Source organism: Paroedura picta, chromosome 7 (assembly GCF_049243985.1).
Source record: "Paroedura picta isolate Pp20150507F chromosome 7, Ppicta_v3.0, whole genome shotgun sequence".
Lineage (NCBI taxonomy): Eukaryota > Metazoa > Chordata > Lepidosauria > Squamata > Gekkonidae > Paroedura > Paroedura picta.
Window position 1 is genome coordinate 26,844,363 of NC_135375.1, and position 19,875 is coordinate 26,864,237.

General features: G+C 44.1%; 2 long non-coding RNA genes across 2 annotated transcripts; one reads left to right on the forward strand and one right to left on the reverse strand.

Annotated features, from left to right (window-relative positions):
• The first annotated feature begins 3,339 nt into the window (after positions 1-3,339).
• Positions 3,340-12,469, forward strand: LOC143842256 (uncharacterized). The gene is made up of 4 exons (XR_013233039.1): positions 3,340-3,889; positions 4,807-4,941; positions 9,222-9,301; positions 11,678-12,469. It is a non-coding gene; the product is annotated as an uncharacterized LOC143842256 (long non-coding RNA).
• Positions 8,235-12,568, reverse strand: LOC143842255 (uncharacterized). The gene is made up of 3 exons (XR_013233038.1): positions 12,458-12,568; positions 10,417-11,792; positions 8,235-8,880 (listed from the first exon to the last, which is right to left on the reverse strand). It is a non-coding gene; the product is annotated as an uncharacterized LOC143842255 (long non-coding RNA).
• Between the last annotated feature and the right edge of the window lie 7,307 nt (positions 12,569-19,875).

Here is a 19,875-nt window from a genome sequence, read left to right on the forward strand (position 1 = left end):
GATCTCAGTGGCTGGGTTCACGATGCTGTTGCCTTTTTCTAGTTCTTTGCCTTTTCTGAGGGTTCATTCACACAACCATTTGACCTTGTGTTAATCATTGGCCTGGTCTGCACTCCTGTTGACTCAGGAGGTCCTGTGAAAACCAACTGTACAGCAGCTAAAGACAAACTGTCAACCCAGACAAAGCATTTGCTCTCAATTGTCACTACAGCTTTTAAAATTATCAAGAAACTAGATTTCAAGCCCATTTTAAAAAGGAATAAAATGGGCGCTAGAAGGGGGCGATGGACGGCGCGGTGATGTGCAAAGAGTTCTGTGTGGGCAGGGAGGCAAGGGGAAGAAGGACATGGTGTAGTCTACCGTGCGGGAACCAACCTGGGCAAGGCATCTGCAGCGTGAAGGAGGCGAGGAGGGCGTCCTGCGGCCATGTTGTGGTGGACGGAAGAGCGAGAGCTGAGCGCGGAGAAGGGGGCGGCGCGGTAGATTGGGGCCGCAAAGCAGAGGGCGTGCGCCGATGTCTGGGGCCGCGGCGTCCCGCAGAGCAGCTCAGCGGCGGCCTCCTACTGTCGGCAGTGATGTTTGAAGGCTTGCTGGCTGGTCCCGGCGGCGTAGAGGTTCCCGTGGAGCGGCTTTCATCAGCGTCGGCAGCGTCGGAGGCGACTTTGCAGGGTCCAGGGTGGGCGCGGCAGCAGTGGCGACTGGCGGAGGTCGGGGAGCGTGTTGGCTGGGCAACGGGCCTGATGTTGGCGGCGAAGTGGAAGCGGGCATCGTGTCGTTGGCGCGTTGGTGGTCGGCGCGGCCATTTTGGAGCGCGGGCAGCGGCTTGCTGGCTGGTCCCGGCGGCATACAGGTTCCTGCAGAGTGGCTTTGATCAGCGTCGGCAGCATCGGAGGCCAGTTTGCAGGGTCCAGGGTGGGCGCGGCGGCAGTGGCGAGTGGCGGAGGTCGGGGAGTGTGTTGGCTGGGTGACGGGCCTGATGTTGGCGGCGAAGTGGAAGTGGGCATCGTGTCGTTGGCGCGTTGGTGGTCGGCGCGGCCATTTTGGAGCGCGGGCGGCGGCTCGGCAGCTCGGCGGGGAGGCACCATAGGCAAGCAGGTAGGGCATGGGGTCCAGCGTCGGGTGGTCGGTGGCCCCATCATGTCGGCTACGGCCTCTCCTTTGTGGCGGCGATGTCGGAGCTTGGGTGTCGGCTCGTTGGCAGGCCACTGGGCTGTGCGTCATTGTTGGAGGTCGGGCCGCAGCGGCGGCAAGCGCGGATTGAGGGGGCGAGCGAGGAGAGTTCGGGAAGGGCATCCTGTGGGCGGAGGGAAAGCGATTTTCCCCAAGCCCAGGGAAGTGGGGTGACGCTCCTCCGTGGCAGCCATCCGGCCAGGATGGCTGTTTGGGGAGGACTGGAGTGTGTGGCGCGGCGTCCGGGAGACGGGCCAAGTGTCCAACAGGGAGGCGCACTTCGCGCACCTCCCAATTGGACACTTGGCCCTGGAGTGCCACTCGGAGGAGCGAATCAGGAGCCGCTTCGCAGCTCCTGATTCGCTCCTCCGAGTTTTTATCTTGGACAGAGCCCGCCCTAACTCCTCCCACACAGTCCTTACTCTTTTATTTAGTCCGTGGCGCCCGTGGCGCCACGGGCGGTTTAAAGATAGAAGCCTACCTAAGTACGCAGGTAAAATCCAGTGTGCTGTAGTGGTTGTTTGGCTAGGGCAGATTTGGATGATTTTAAATTGCTTTTTAACAGTTTTAGATTATTTATTTACTACTTTTTAAAAGTGATTTACTGCTTTGTGTTTTAAATGATGTGAACTACCCTAAGGCAGTAATACCAAGAGTAAGGTGACCAGAATTAAGGGATGCAAGGAGGGATGTGCTGCCAAGTGGGCATGGTTGAAACAGTCAATGTATTATTGTATTGTCCTCTGTACATGCACATTCAATCTCTACATATGATTCCAGTCTTATCAAAATTTTCCAGGCAAACCTGATCTATTTCAGATTGCTCTATCAGTCTTTAACATGGTTAGATTTTGTGCCTCGGTATGTTGGTTAACGTTTTTTAAAATTAATTTTTAGCTATTGAAATTCATCTACTATATAGCTTGGAAGTGTTATTGTATGTAGATATGTGGATGACTCCCTCTGTGTGTCTATCTCTACTGATCTATGACCGTAAACAAATAATCTACACTGGTTTTACAGGTTTATATGAATGAATCCATACTAGGCAGTGGGTGCAACTTGCATTTCAGATACTTGACTTGGCTTAGTTTCCCCTTTTATTCATTATGCCAAGCTTGCTTGTTCAGGGAAGTCAGACAAATATCAATAGGGAACTTGCTCGCTCCATTTCTGAAAACTCACAGCAATACATTTGTACTTCCTTATCAGATCATAGATTCTTGCTGCAGATGGGAAAGGATGGAGAAGAGGAAGGGATGCTGTTGTTTGTGTGATGTGCCATTGAGCGGCATGTCATTTCTGGTGATCCTATGAATTAATGGCACTCAAAATGTACTGCCAATGACAGTCTTGCTCAGGTCTTGCAAATTGAAGGCCTTTATTGAGTCAATCCAATTCAAATGGTCTCATCTTCTTTTCCTACTGCCTTCACATTTTCTTCTCGTCTTTCCCAACAAGTCTTGCCTCCTCATGATGTGACCAAAGTATGATAGCCTCAGTTTGGTCAACTTAACCTCTGTGGAGAATTCAGGCTTGATTTGGTCTCAAACCCGCTTATCTGTCTCTTTGCCTGATTTAAAATCAGTCAGTTTTCTTCATTGTCCAGCTTTCATATCCATACACAGTAATGGAGAACACCTCCTGCCTTGCCCTATTCAGAGCAGATTGTTTTCTTGGGTACAATGGGTCTTCTCGCAGGGATGCTTCCTCACAGATTGGGTGCCAAATTGCAGCTGTTTTTACTGTGAGCCTCCTCACCACATCATTGTTCATTTGTTGTCATGCTGTAGTTTCCTGAGCTCTCCTCACCTGAGGTCCCCTTGAAAAATCCTTAACATGTCCTTGAACATAGTAAGGAACTGGTGAGCAAACAAAGACTCAATGGGTTCATTTCTCACAGGGAAGAAATTAAACTGGAACAGGAATATTCTAAATGCTTTGGAACATTTGTCTCATCATAACGAGGGTACACATCTCATCCACATCTACAATGTACATATTTTCTGCAGGAAACACTATTACAAACTAGTATATGTGCATCTAACACACTTGCAGCACAAAGGATAGAGAAGCTTTTTGGAAACTGGAGTTACTGAAAGGATTACAATGGTCTGCCTGAGCCAGAAACCAGCTGGGACGAAGGCCCCTCCTCTTCCCCGTTGTCCCTCAGAAATGATCTCCTATTTATAAACTCTCTTTTTACTGCTGACGGGTAAGAAAGGCAGTCCCTGCCAGAATAGAGAGAACTGAAAAGCATTCTGCATTCTGGCTCAGCTCTGCAGAAATGACTAAATGCAATGCCAAAATATTACTCCGGCTTAACCAGAATGGATGATTCTTTCATGTCTCTTTCCACCCTCTGGGTCTTTCTTCGGAGGGGGGTGGGCTGACTTTTCTGGCACCGTTCAAAGTGGAATGCAGACCTTAGGGGCTCTGTCCTCTTTGCCTGAGGAAGTGAAATGTTTTTAAAGAGACTTGTCCTCATCTTATAATTAAATGCTTTGAGTAGCAAGTCCTATAATGTTGCTGGTTCAGCTCGCTTTTCTATCGTCTCTGTGTATTGTTTACTGAACTCCTTTGCCCTAGGCCTAAAACTACACAATCTTTTCTGATGGAGAAATCAAGAGGATTCTCCTTGGTCCCAGGATGTCTAGCTTCTAACAATTCTTAAGATCATCCATCAAGTGCTATCTTTGTGTGCCATGTAAACAAACAGGTAAAGTATTGAAATGGATCCTCACTGCAAAAGTGGCTTGCACAGGATACCACATGAGCTGTCATGACAGGAAAAATAGAAAAACAAGAACCTGGAAAACGAGAAACAGAGCTTTGAATCCTGCCTATGATGTGGGGAAAGTTGAGGCTTTGAGCCACAAAGACCTGTGGTGGTGGGCCTGTTCTCCAGGGATAAGGTAGTCCTTGACCTGGGTAGCCCTCGCTAGCCTGATCCCATCAGATTTTGGAAGCTAAGCAGGGTCATCCGTGGTTCGTGGCTGGATGGGAGATCACCAAATAAGTCGAGGGCTACTATACAGAGACAATGTCACGTGGGAGGCATTGAGGGAGAGCCAGTTGAAGGCTACATGAGAGCATCTGAGGGGCACGTGTCGGGTTGGGATTCCCATAATCTGACTCACTATTTATTTACCCAAGAGCCACAGGGCCCGATTTGGAAGTAGGGGTTCCAGCCTATGCCCCCTTCATGGTTGAACCAAACTGAAATAGCCCTGGGAATACGCTTTTTGCCCCACCGTGGGACTGTGAATGGGGTTCCACAGCTGCAGCTGGCAACTCTGAGAGTATTTAGGGGGCAGTGACTGGCATACCAGTGTCATTCTGGTATGCTGATGTCACTTCTTATAGAAATGGTTTCACTGCAAGTGATATCAGCAGGGCAGTACAATGTGGGTGCATACCCTTGTTTCTCCCCATTTCCTCCTATTGGTGCTTCAGGCCCTAGTGGGCAACAAAATGGGTTGCTGGAAGTTTTTTATTATTATTATCATTATTATTATCATTATCATTATCATTATCATTATCATTATCATTATCATTATCATTATCATTATCATTATTATTATTATTATTATTATTATTATTATTATTATTTACAATAATACAATATAATTACAGCAGGACAATTGTCCATGTCCAATGGTTCACCTCCAAGGCCACAGCACCTCCTACTGTACAAAGCCCCCTAGAAATCTGAATGCCGCATGGTGGTGGATACAAAGAGATGCCACAAGAACATGACAGAAACCTGAGGTAATGTGAGTTCTTCCAGGACAATCAGTCCATCATGTGCATAACAAAAGGGCATCTTGGCCCAACTCTTCTCTCCAGACTTATTTTAATACCATCAAGATGCCTTTTTTTGCAACAGAGGATACCTGTGCACAGCTATTAGCTGAACAATCTGTCTTTTGATGAAGTCCTCAAAGGCTACCTTGTATGAGGCTGGCTAGTTTTTTTAATATGTGGAAAGGTCACGTTAGGTTTCTTAATAAAATAAGTGATGATTATAAATGCCGTCCTTTAAACTGGTTCTCTCGCTAACCTGAGAGACCTGCTGCTTGGGCCAATTGCCCTGCCCAGCTGTTCAAAGCCCATCCTTGATGCGATGCTCATACAACTCCAGGTTCCACATTAACTTCATTTATTCTTCTTTAATGCTTTGCCAAGCACTGCTATCGAAAGGGCAGCTGTCATGTTGGGATCACTCCCTTGCAATACCCTAAAACAGGCTAATCATTTTCATTCATCATTACCTTCTTGGCTTTCTTTTCATCTGTAAATTCTAATGTTTAAAACTGAAATGAAGAGCTTCTCTTCCTTGGCTTGGTTTTTTTTTTATTGCCGTTAGCATATGCACAGAAGAAATTATACTGCTAAGAAGCTCATTTCCTGAAGGATTCTCAGTCTAAAATATGCTGTGTGCTGGGCATACCTGGGCTGCACTGATTCCACCAATCAAGTTGTGCGTACAAAACAGCCACAACTGATAAAGGCTCTGTTTTTCAAATAAACATATATGAGTGATTTGCTAAAGTGCCTCGATCTTCGTGTTGCTAATGCTAACGATCTAATTTGGGATTTGGAGCGCGTATACTGGGACTGTTGCATACGTGTAGGATACGTGGAGTTAATATGTTGATGCGACTCCCAAGACCTTTTCAAGAAAAATGTGGGGATATGATAGAAGAGTGGGGGTTTCGAACGAAACAGTGAGCTTTGCCGCACCATCCCGAGGCTCAGCCATGGGAATAGCTGTGGAATCCTTTAATACTCTGCTTGTGGTTGATCATTGAAAGAAAATCTTGGACACCAGGACACTTGAGTTTAAAAGATGCTTGTGTGAATTTAAGGCTGCTCAAGGGCAACTTTAATTTATGTGCCAATAAGTTGCACAAATATTGTCTCTACTCTTCAGTTAAAAGCAAGTAGTTACCCTGGATACCTCTCACTGCACAGTACTTATCCTAGTTCTTGGTCCCAGCATAGCCCATTCCTGGAGAAAGAAGCATTCTCATCTATCATGTACAGGACTAATTTGAACACTCTGTGAAGTGAAAGGAAGGAGAAATGGGTTCCTCCATCATTGCAAGATACTTTCCTCTGGAGGAGACCCAAACTTTTGAATTTGTTTACCCATCTGTTATTTGCCTGATGGGAAAAAGTGCATGTGGGGGGATTGTCCCCTTCTTACTCTCAGTGGGAATAATAGGGAAATCTTAATTAGGATAAGAATATTTACTTTTGCTAAATCGTGAGACCTTCAGGAGGACAGGGTAAGGCTGGTATTTTCTGGCATTCACTTACGCAAGTAAAAATGACCAGGAATAACCTTTATGGGATTTTGCATTTTGCTCACTTCAGACTATTCTCCTTTTGCAGGCACAATATTGATAGCCTATCCTGGGCTGAATCTGCACGGAGCTTTTATTCCAATCCCAGGTCGATTCAGTCCCTGCTGTCTCCACTGAATGCAATTTCCATTTTGATTTTGTCTGATTTAAATTTTCCCTCTGCAACAAGCATGATTGATCCAGAATGACTCTACCTTTTCCCTGCAATATCCCAGAGAGGATATAACACTCAATATTTGAAAAATCAGCATGAGAAAGCCTGCAGAGCTCTGCCTGATCTGAACTTGATTTGTTGTAGAGAAGCCCTGATTGGCCAAGGCTTCAGTTCAAAGGCTTCCTTATTCCCAGACTGCAAGCTTGCCTTAAAGGGGAAGCCCTAACTTCTCTTGGCAGGAGCTCCAGGAGCCATAACTTCTCTTGATAGAGATTTGCCTCCTGTTGCACTTGGCTCCCCCCCTCCTGAGTTTCCTTAACCACATGCAGAACCCTTTTCTGTTTCAATCGGGGGGGGGAGGAGGGAGAGAAAGACCCAAATTCAAATCGATCTGGATTCAGCAGGATCAACAATGGAATAAACAGAGTAAATGCAGATTCATCCCTGGTGTGGAGAAGATTTGAGTCATATATAACCAGTGAAGTACTATCACCAAGAGGAGCCTTCGAACCCCTTGGAAGGTTCAGACAGAACTTCCGGTCACAACAGCCTCAAAAGCCTTTTGGGTCCGTTGGCATCAATATGGCTAAAACAAGTGGGGCATGCCATGCCACCCCCTTAATTGTGCTTGGAGTAAGTGGGGGGATCTGGGCTCATCATGCCTGTGAACTGCAGTTGGCTTTGGGGCAGGGCTGTGGTTCGGTGGGCATCTGCTTTGCATGCAGAAAGTCACAGATTCAGTCCCCAGGATCTCCAGCTGAAAAGATGAAGAAGTTTTATGTGAAAGACTTCCACCTAAAACCATTGAGAGCTGTTGCCAGTCACAATACTGACCTCGGGAGACTCATTAGAAGGCTTCATTGTGCCCTAAGATTGTGCTCAGACTGACAGGGCAATGCTGGGAAGGGTTATTCCACTCTAAGTTGATTGGAGTCAGTTGGCTTAGACCAAGGTAACTCTGCGCAGGAGTGCATGATAAGCCACTTCAGGGGTACTTTTCGCTAAATATTATTCAGATTTAAAGTCTGGCATTAAGAAAACAGATGGCTAGAGCTGAGCCTCAGTGAGCTTTGACCCAAATTAAGCCATGCGCTTGATGGAAGACTTCTAGATGATGAACAACTATTAAGCAGGCAATCTACAAACAGTATAACTCAGCAGCTACTGAAAAACAGTAGGAAAACAGAACAACTGAGAGTGTTGGAATGATAGCGGTGGAAAGGGCTGTCAAGTCTCCTCTGACTTTTGGAGGCCTGTTTTCAAAGCAAGAGAAGTTCAGTGAGCGCATGAGTGTGATGCTGACTTCATGGGTTAGGTCTGTGATTCCCACCCTCTTGTTTCCTGCAAACGCCATCTTGTGGGAATTGTAGTTTCCGGGATATAGTCTTCAACTTCATTCACATGCTCTCATATTTCTGTGTTACTGGAGCGGAAGAATGCATATCACAATCATTCTCATGTCCTTGAAGCAGCAGCAGAAGACATCTTTAGAATGCATGGCAATGCCTCTGGCATTGAGCCAACCCAGCTTTAGGGGCATTTCTAACTGGTTTTGGTTGATTTGTGTGCAGAATTTATAAGGAAACATGGTTGTGTTTGAAAAATAGCACATCTATGGCCCAATTTCCTTTTGCGGGCAGGAAGAAACATACTAATCAGTAGTGGGTCATATCAGCCAATGAGGTGAAGGAGAAATTAACATTGCTTGTCGGGGATCACCAGCCAATCAGCTATGTCTCACGGTAGTGTCATGGAGGTGTGGCAAACTAGTTGCTAGTGTCAGCCTCCAGAGAGATCAAACTTTTTATCATCCTTTCAACTTTTGCACTTTCCCAGAGTTCATTTGTTCTAAGCAGAAAACAGATCCTGCCGCAAATTGTTGCCTACTTGCTCTGGATTTCTTCTCTTTACTCTGATTCAAATTAAATACGTGACTTAACGTTCTTGTTCAGCAGGCATTAATTATTCAGCTGCACAATACAGAACATCTTTATTTCCGAGACAGCTTTCTGTGCCAATTGTTTTTTTTTTATGCAGGTTTTTTTTTGCGAGCACAGAAATCCCATACACAACCCACAACTTGATATACGAGTTGTAAATGGAAACTTTTTGAACAGGATCCACAGCTTTACAATGCTTCATTTATTATCCAATTGTCCAGGGAAAAGTTTGCTGTTTTCAGATCTGCAGAAGTAACATGGAAAAGAGGAGAAGGTTGGTAAGCAGATATGCAGAAATTCAAATGAGGGTTAGATCTTTCACAGCACTGTTTACTAAGGAGGGAGCAGCTGGTTTTTTTGCTCCAAAAGCAGGCTAAATTTTTACCCTGCCTTATCCTGGTCTGTGCCAGTTTTTAAAAATGTTAGCACAGGTGTAAACTGAGCACTGCATGTAGCACAGCATGTTATGCTCCAACATATGCCAAATCCAATAAAGTGATGGGCAATCTTTTAAGCTGGATTTGGGTTGCATTATATGATTAAGCAGAGAAGGAGTGTGCATTATGAATCCTTTGTGCTTTCCAGAAATGACTGCCTTGACTGGCCAGACTGTGCAGACTGGGCCTGGGTCCCCTCGCTATGTCATAGGTAACCCAGAAGGAGTGGTGAGTTCTCCTCAGTCCCTCGATATTCATTTAGGATCATGACCACAGTGCATGTGGAGAAAAAGCTTCAGCCTGGAAAGGTCCCAGGGAGGCACTTTTAGGACATGTGGTTCCCCCTAAATAGTACCCAGGGAACATGTGGTTTCCCCCAAATAGCCCCCCTTGGGACTTTTTCAGGCTGGGAAAATTCCTCAGGATCAGAGGCTGAAACCCCTAAAGAGAGCATTTTCTCCCTCTCCCATAACATTAGAATTTGGGGGCATGTGACAACACCCCATCTTTAGGAGACCCCTGGTCTCCTAGTCTCCAGTGAGGGCAATGCTGGAAATTAGGGTGTCACCTGACATTGGCTTAGCCTATTATGAGGGGATGATAAACTTGCAGGAACCACGCAACAGGTTTACTTCAGTAACGTAACTGGCTTGCTTGATTCTTTGTTTTCCTTTTCTCCAGTTCTCTCAGTATTATAGTAACAAAAGTACTGGACTGCTGAGGCCTGAAAAAGCATAATAGTCATAAGCAGGTTTCTTATTTGACTGGTTCAGACTTATAGCATAGCACAGAAAAGCTTTGAACACTTTTTGACAGGAACAGCACCCAAAATGTACCTATCTGTGAAATATTATTATTTCATTGATTAACCATTTTTTCTCTTAAGACTCAGGGTGGTTTACAATCAATTAAAACATATAAAAGTCATATAATCAGGGCTGGATTTTTATGAAAAGAGGCCCTAGGGCCATTCCACTTATGTGGCCCTTTCACCTCCCATTTTTAAGTTTGTAAATTACATGAGAGATAATAAAATACATCATTAATGTGATATATATCAATATGTTAAATGAAACATGTTGTGATTGGTACTAACCTTTATTTAAAAATGTGGTACAGGCCCCTCTTGATCTTGAGGCCCTAGGCTGAAGCCTAGTTAGCCTATAGGAAAATCCGGCCCTGCATATAATTCAGAATATCTCAAATCCCTAGTCTGCCTAACTAGCTCCTAACCCCTTTCCTACCAAAATCCATGGACTGTTAGTTGACCAGCAGTTGACCTGCCAGACTTTCCCTTTTTTTTTCTTTTTGACATTCCAGTCTACCATTTGAAAGTGATTTACCTGAAGCTCTTGGAGGGTAGAACTTGAAATCATCCATCACAAGGCACCCAATGAAATTACGGGGAAATTGAACTGTAGAATTCAGTGGAGACAGTGAGGGCCAATAGTAATGCAACTTTAAGGCAGAGGGACATATTCCTAGAGGAGGCCTGGGTCACTAACGTGAACCTCCATCTACAGTGGTAGGAAACTACTAAATATTAGGGACGAGAGGCAACAGCAGCAGAAAGCATTAGCCTCTATGCCTTGTTCATTGGCCCTCCAAGTCAATTGGCTGTGAAACAGTATGCTGGACTAGAGCTGGTTCCAGAAGGGCGATATAGAAATTTAATAAATAATAATAATAAATAATAGATAGACTGCTGGGCTGATTCATCAGGGCTTTTCTTATGTTCTTACGTTCTTCATGTGGGTCGTGGTCCTGATCCTCATCAGGTACTGCATGCACAAAGTAGCTAAGTGTGGAATATTAGGACACGGCAGCAGCATTTGCCTGAGCTGTGAATTATTGGCATGCTAATTGTTCACATAACGGTTTTGCATGAAATGCTGGCTGCATAAAGTTGCATGAATAATTTATTTTGCTTCTCCAGTATCATATTTAAATTTGGCTGTAGTCCAGGCCTGTGATGCAGTTGTTAGGCTTTTGGATTCGGACCAGGGGGAGATGGTTTCGTTCTACGCTCAGCTATGAAGCAGATTGGTAAGGTTTGGGCCAGACATTATCTTTCAGACTAACCTACTTCACAGGATTACCATGAAGATAAAATTAGGGTAAACTGTTCATGCTACCATGAGGTCCTTGGGGAACATGGAATACCAAAGAAGCAAAAAATAAACTAGTGCTGGACTTTCTGCCATATAAAAAGAAATGAAAAGAAGACAGTATTTTTTTTACAGTATTTGTCATCTGAAGAAAAATAATGATCTATAACTGTAAGAATAAAAATTAAGGAGCACAGTTCATGATCCAGTTTCTTCTCTGGCTTTCATCAGATGCATCTTGGATGAGATGAAATCAAAGAGGGCCTGCTTGCAGCAGGAGAGAATTTGTCCCTCTGTATTTCCATAAAAAGGATTTTTTTTAAAAGTCGGCATTCCCCTGGGGAATAGTTTGTAAACATGTGAACTGTACTTTCAAAGGGTCATTTCTTTGTAAATGAAGCAGCGTGGAATTTTCCATATGTAAATCTGTCATCCTCTTTTAAAAAATGACCATGTGTTGAGTATAATAGAGGGGTGTTTTCTCTTTTCTTTCTAGATTTGGCATCCAGCAAATGAAGAACGTCTCCAATTCTGGGCGTTTATGGAGCATTTTCTGTCAGGGTGCAAGTTTGCCTGGAACTGTTCCAAGGCACCAGGCTGGTCCAAGATGCCTGTTGTTGACAAGAAGAGAACAATGTACAACTGATCACGTGAACTTACTTGAATCACAAAACACCTACGCAGTCTATTTGCTCTTTAGGTACGCTTAGAAGTGTAGCATTATACAAATATGATTTAAACATCTCAACCTTTTCTCCCTAGAGGGCTTCCATGGGAACAAACAAAACATTTAGGCAAGACTTGACTTTCTCAAAGAGTTCAAAAGGTTACAGTCGCTGGACTTCCTGTAAGCTAGCCCACAGTACTTGAAGTGCATCTATAAATGAGCCACATGACCAAATCACGTGGCAGCAAATCTCCGTCAGCTGTTAGCACCTGATAGTATTGCAATGGGCTAATTCTATCACCGGCCATTAGTCATGGAGGATGTTTGCATGAATATTTGCTGCAGGTTAACAAAACCTGTAAGGTATTTGCTGTTAATCTCTTAAGTAACTCAGTCAGACTCCCACACAAGGCTGGGTCCATAATGAATAACATAATAAACAAGTCGATCAGTGGTATTCGCTCTGCAGTTTGCTGGCAGCCATATTTACGTTTAGCATCAGCCAGAAAAGCCGCTGGCAACTGTGTACCACCCCAGCACCCAACCACACCGAGAGTTTTAGGCTCCAGCAATTAATATTAAATATATAATTATAGTGTTTTAAATTACCAGAATACTTCTGGGCATGTTGGATTGCTCCTCTTCACCACATTCCTGGAGGACAGCAAGCTTGCTGTGGAGAATGGATGATAAAATCAGTGAGCTTGTTCTTTTCCCAGGTGGCTGCTATTTACTCTTATCAACCACCAGCTTGCTCTTTTCCTGATAGTTGCCTAGGATGACTGTGTGGAGGTTAGAGAGAAAGGTGGGAGTTGTTGGAGGAGGTGGCCTTTCTCTCTATCATGACCTTTCTCTCTATCATGACTGGTTGCCTATAAGCAGGGGGGAAACAGCATGTGGTAATCTTGCAATTAACAGAATAATTCCTATGTTTGTTTTGTTTGTTTATTATTATATTTATATATACTCCCCTCCCCTGAGGCTCAGAGCGGTTTACATGAAACGTAGGGGAACAGGAAACAATACCATATAACTCAGTAACCATGACAGATGAATAACAATAGTACCAGCAATAACAGAGAGAACAGTGATTAACAACCTCTGTAATTTAACAAAGTTGGTCAGTTCAGGGCATTTTATTCATGGGGAGGGAGGTTCAGGGGGCCCGGTGGATGTTGTTAGTTTCGGTCTAACTCAGTCAAATGCTTGGTGAAAAAGTTCCTTTTGGCAGGCCCTGCGGAATTGTTTTAGCTCCATCAGGGCCCTGATCTCCTCTGGGAGCTCATTCCACCTGGTGAGGGCCAGGACAAAGAATACTCTGGCCCTGGTTGAGGTCAGGTGAGCTTCCCTGGGGCCAGGGATCACCAGCCAGTTGGAGGTGGTGGAAGGCAGAGCTCTTTGAGGGGTGTAGGCAGGGAGGTGGTCCCCCAGGTACATTGGGCACAGACCGCGTATAATCAGAACAAGACTAGACTCCCAGGTAATATCTAGTTTCGTTTTGAAACTTTTTCAGCTTTATAATAACAGTTGCATGCTACCAAAGTGAAACAAGACATTACCTGGGAGTCTAGTCTTGTTCTGATGATATTAAAAATTCTGAAGACGAGAACTTCTCTTCATGTTTAATGTTAACCTCTAGCAGGGACATAGTAATTCTTCTGTTAACTGTAAGATTTATTGAGCCACATTTCCTCCCCCCACCCCTGCTTGTGTACATCCTCCAGTGTGTATTTCCACCTTGTTATCATAACTAGTTGCCTGGCAACTAGCAGGAATCTAGGGAGAGCGCAACACCATTCGTAACAGTGTGATGTCACTTCTAGGAAAAACCCATAAGTGGCATCAGGCCTCTGTGGGAATTGACAAAAACTCTATGGCTTTGCCATAAAGTTTCTGGTGATTCCTAGAGAGGAATAACATCACTTTCAGGTTTTTGCAGAAGTGACAGCCCACTGTAGCTGGCAGCAATTTAAAGATTCTACTGCCTACTGCTGGTGGGGCAATAGCCACTGGGAGTGGGGAATCTCCTGACTCCAGTGGAATATGGTGACCCTAGGCCTGCAGTTTAAGGAGGATCACAGTTTACACATCTTCTCATCCCCTCCCATCTGCAGCTGTTTCAAGGTGGGAACCACCTGCCATCCACTGGTGGGTAATGGCCTTGCCTATTTTCCTGGAACATGAGTGGGCGTCATATTGGGGAATGGTCATCAGAAGAGTCACAGGGAGCCCCTACACCACGAAGTTACATTGGGCTACATTTTAGATTACTTAGCTTATGTATAAATTAATCTCTGTGTCTAAGGTCTCAACAATTTTAATACATGCAACTAGGTAGGCTGACTAGATCCAACGTTTGTGAGTAGAGAAATCAATAGAGAGTGTGCCTGAACCTTATCTAAAGCTTGGATAAGTAAGGTTCCAAGCTCTGGTATTCTGGAACAACTTGAAACATGAAGTGGGTTTGTACACACTGGATAAAAGATAGGAAGATTTGAAACTCAAGGCTGCTCCATCATGATCCAAAGTGTTCTTCAGGTTAACATTGATTCAGGTTACAGTCGCTGGACTTCCTGTAAGCTAGCCCACATGGACAGAAATTCCCCCCCCCCCCTGATGTTGGGCATACATCGGGACCTTCTCCAGGCTTAATCTACATGAGATGTTGGGGAGCTCAAATGGTATCTGTTTTTTAAAAGGTATCCATAAATGGCACCATCTTCTGTACAGTGACATGTCTTCTTGTTGCTCTTATTCCTTCTCCTATTGTGTTATGTGGGTGGGTGAGGGCATTGTGATGTCAGACAGGCAGGCCAGAATCATAATTAATTGGTTGGCTGCTTTGAAATATAGGTATGGGGGCATTATCCATATGATGTTAGTAGTATTGGCTTGGACTCCAGTGCATTTGCAGTGCTCTCAGCTCCTTTGAGTATGGTCTTCATTTGGTGGAATATGCAAGATCTGTAGTGTGCATGAATCAACAGCTTATGGAGGACATCCTACAGGGAGAACGTGTAGTTAGCATATTTAGATCAGGGACTTCCAGGTATTATTCAATTAAACTGCTTCTGAATGGCTCCATTGGAGACTTCCTGTTCCTTTGAGCACACTTCCTCCCTAATTGTCTACAGAAGAACAGTTAGACAGTTAGGACTCTTTATCTCCTCTCTTACTTACAAAGTTATTTCTTTTCATAATAAAACTATTTTATTCCTTAAGCAGCCAGTGCTTTGCAGCTCATTACTTATTTAAACACTGCCAACAATTTTGGCATTTATTTTCTCTGCTATTTTCTCTGTAGCAGCATCTGTACCTTGCTGGCACCTGGAGTTTAAGATTAAACTGCCTATTTTCATTTCCTACACAGTTTCAGTCAATCTTTTCCCCCTTTCTGTTTACTCTTTGGGGCACAGTTTTTTTCTTTCTTTCTTTCCTTTGTTTTCTATCCATCTTAAAACCTGACACGGAATCAAGTTGGATTGTGACAATCTGCTAATCTAGAAATGCCTGGAGCAGCAACTGCCCTCCCTCACCTTGCCTAGAAATGGGATAAGTAAGGCAGTGGTCTGATAGCTGATTTCATAAGAGGGAGAGGAATGTTATCCTGCAGCAAAGCATCAGTTCTGGGAGGAGGAAGTACTAAGGACAGGGAACATGCAAAAGTCAGCAGTGTATAAAGCCAAATGTTGTATAGCAGGAATGCTTGTCTAGATATGTCCCGAGATAGCATAGCAACACATAACATAAAGGGAAACAAAAACCCAACCTGAAAAACAGGCGAGAACTGAAAACACCGGCACCGTCCCCCCCCCCCCCCCATGCTGCGACGCTGGCTGGTTCGGGCTGGAAAGGCTGCTTTGGTGGCCGAAGAGACCAACCCTACCAGACAATCTAGGTTTGTCAAATCTGAATATTCTTAGATATAGTCACTTTGTGGGTTCAGAAGCAGAACATGATTTATTTTATCTGGTATTAAAACTTTTCTTCACCAAACTTTATTCTCATGGGGAGGGCCCTACTGGGGGGAAACGGTGACTTGGTAGAACATGTGTTCGCATTTTTCAAAAGTGCCAAGTTCAGTGCCTGGCATCTCTAAGCAGAAGATCTCAGGTTGTGGGGAAGACCCTTCGTTGTCAGACACATCTTGCCAGACAGAACGCACTCAGATATTGGGCTGGCTGGATTAATGGCCTGGCTGCACCAGGGAAAGGTTTCAGGGATTCATGTGCACACATACAACCAGGGATAGAGCAGCCATCTTTTAAGCCATTCATAATAAATTGGGGACCTGAATTGGAATGGAATGCTCTTCTGAAGTTGTATCGGTAACAATGTGTATGATTATCTAAATACCAAGGGAGTCAGTGCCTCAAAGGATGAGTCAGATGGCTGAAATGAAAATGCTGGATTTGGCTCAGGCCCAGGATGTCTTTGGGAAGGATTATAAATGTCAGGGGGATTATTAGCTACCAGATGTATGAGAAAGGCACAGGGGTACATGGCTGTTTGGGGACATTAATGTCGACCGGGTGGCAAGTCAATTTCAAAATCCTGTCGGGGAGGGGGAAAGCCAAAAGTATCGAACTTTTCTCAGAATGTTCATGTTTGTGAACCAAACACATGGCTTGGAGTGTTCTTTGCAAGTGGTTGCCATTGACTGCTAGATTTACAAGCATCCTGAACTTAATTATGCCTGCATGCACGATATCTCCATTGAACTCTCACCCCTCACCCAACGCCACCCTCCCACGCTCTGCCTTTCAGGCTCCAAGTTTTTAATATTCATTATCTTTTAATAATAATTTTATAATCATTATACAAATACTAATATTTTATTGCAAATATTTTCTGTTACATGCATGGGGGTCTATGCCACTTTTACAAATATTTTCCATGGGGATAATGGGAAAGAACTTCACATGAATAGGTCCACAGTGATAAGAACACATTCCTGGGGGTATGCTGCCCTAAATAAAATTGGATTTGCTTCCATATAGATTTGCTTAACTGTGTTCTCCATATATAGTAATATTGCTAAAAATTACTGATAATAAATTGAGCATGTTTGATCGCCCCGCAATTGCATATAAATGCTCCAAACAGATTGATGAAATTCCATCTCCCATTCTGTTTTCCCAGCATCATCAATACTGGGTTTGCTTAAACCCTCTTTATTGTGCATGTCATTGAAGCATGGTTTTTGTAGTCTTATGACTGCAGTAACAGTTGTCCTTATACATACAATCTGCTTATTATTAAATGTTTTGAAAATATGTGCAGAAATAGGCCCCCTCTCCTATACTCATTGGTGAGTGACAGCTTTGCTCATCAGATGAAGGTCCTCGTGCTGAAGAATTAGATCAGCATCTGCCCACTTCTGAACTTTCATAACAATGGTTCCTGTATGCTAGAACAGCCTTTCTGTGGAGGTGAGGAAGGTTTCTATTTGAGGAAGGTTTCTATTCTATTTGCATTCTGATGACAATGCAAAACTGAATTATATAGACCAGGGGTAGTCAACCTGTGGTCCTCCAGATGTCCATGGACTACAATTCCCATGAGCCCCTGCCAGCAAAACGCTGGCAGGGGCTCATGGGAATTGTAGTCCACGGACATCTGGAGGACCACAGGTTGACTACCCCTGACTTAGATTACTGATGTAGCACAGTGACTGGAGTGTTGAGGAAACCGAGGCTCAAACCCCTCACTAACATGAAACTTGATGGGTGGCCTTAGGCCAGGCACTCTCAGAGCCTACCCTACATCATGGTGTTGATGTGATGATAAAACAGAAAGGGACAATTATAGACACTGCTCTGAGCTCCTTGGGGGAGGCCACCTCATAAATGGATGAATGATTTCTGGTCATTCAAAATGGTTCTAATCTGTATTATATGTAAACTTTAACTGTTTGTTTTAGTCTGGGTTATTTTAAATGTAATTGGAACCCAATTTGAGTTCTTTCACAGAAATGTGCCCCAACCCCCCCCCCCAATAAACAAATAAAACATCACAATACATTTAATGTGCTGGGAAATTCCTGGAGATTTGGGGGTGGGGTCTGGAGAGGGCGAGAGTCTCAGTAGGATGTAATGCCATAGAAAACAGCCTCCAAAGCAACCATTTTCTCCAGGAGAATTGATCTTTGCCATCCAGAGATCAGTTGTAATTCTGGGAGATGTCCAGGTTTAACCTGAAGGTTGGCAACCTTAAGTTCTATCATCTTGTCCCAGTTTTCCCCAGAACTGACGTCATGCAGTGTGTGATGCCAGTTTTTTTTTTTTTCTATTGCTAGCAGTCTGAGCAGTGGAAGGCAATGAGAGCTGTCGGTGGGAAACTCTACTCCAATAGCACCCTGTGTGTCAACTAAAATCTTCATAAGAAACTCAGTTCTTCATAAGAAACACCAAACCCCAAACTTACTCCAGAGGACCCCACCTGAATTGAACTGGTCAGATCCCCCAGGCCAGAGTTCAGATCCCCCAGGCATGAGGACTGCCCTGGAAGGGTCTTCCCTTCCACTTTTCTCCCAGCTGTCGCCTACCAAGGCCAGGAAGAAGGAGGTATGTCTGGGAAGAGTTAAATGGCTGCCAGACATTTAACCTGTCATTTTCACGCACACACACCCCAGCCATTTAAGCTTAACAGCTTGGTGGGTCTGCCAATCTGCTGTTAGGCTTGAGTGGCTGGCAGCCATTTAATCTGTTGGTTTTGCTACCCCTCCCTTTTGAACAGGGGAAAGCAAAACTGAAAGTTAAATGGCTGCCCATTTATGGTTTTATTTTAGCTGTTCACTAGGCAAGGCTTACTGAGAGGTGGGATAGAAATATTGTAATGAATGCACAGGGCACTTTACAATCTGGTCTCTAATGGTAATTTATGAATGTTAAAATCATCTTTTTGTCTGCTGCAGCCTTTCTCAACCCTTTTATCACTGAGAAACCCCTAAAACCCCGGAAGCGAAGTCAGCAGGCCACACCTCCCTGTCACACCCCAGAAGTCATGTGCTAGCAGAGGTGACATCACCCAGACACTCCCACACTCCCACAACACACTCCATTGTCCCCTGCTCCCCCTACACCAGAAACGGACCAGTGGCCTACTGCACTGGGCTGGGAACAGGACTGGGGCAGGCTGTTGCCATTCCATCCCCCCCCCCCACACCATCTCAACACAGTTAAGTTAAAATTAGAATACATACCTCTTGGGTCTCTGGTCTTTACCATGTGCAATGAACCTCAGCTAACAACAGTTTTTATGGCCAGGGCTTCTTCTCTTTTCACCCCCTCCAGACCCATCATTGGCCATTTTGGGAGTGGTGGGGGCGATTTGATATGACTATATATGATCATATCACATGATAATTTTAATTAAAAAATAGATAAAAATTAATGAACTCCCAACCAATCAGGGGCACCCTTCTAGGGCCTTCAAGAAACTCGAGGGTTTCAAGAAAGCCCTGGTCTAGTGCAATGTTGAGAAAGTCTGGACTAGTGTAATACAATCATGGATCTATGTGATCTTTCTGCATCTGCTCTGTATGAATATACATTGATTGAATATAATTAGCCCAAGGCATTGAGTCTCAGATTGAAAACATTTTTGGTACAGACCCTAAAAGATGTCAGAAGAAGGGATAAACCCCATCTCACGATAGTATACTGAAGAAAAATAGAGAGCATTTTTCCTGCTTTCATTTAAATCTGCTACAAAACTCCAATTGACTTCATTAGGAATGTAACCATGTCCCTGTTGACCCTGTTTTCAACCCACTGCCGCCCTCTTGTCCATTAGTGGAAGCTAATAACGCTTAAGTATTAGCAGCTAAGGAATTCAGCATAGATGAAAGCACAAAGTAAAGGGAAGCAAGGCAAGATTAGATCAAAGCTTTATTGGAATGTGATTGCCAAAATCAGTGGATATCAAATAAAAATGTATTCTGCCTAGAAGAGAGGTTTAAAGTGGTTTCTGTCCTATAAAACTCATGATCATTGGAAAATCTATGATTCTATGATTCTATGAAA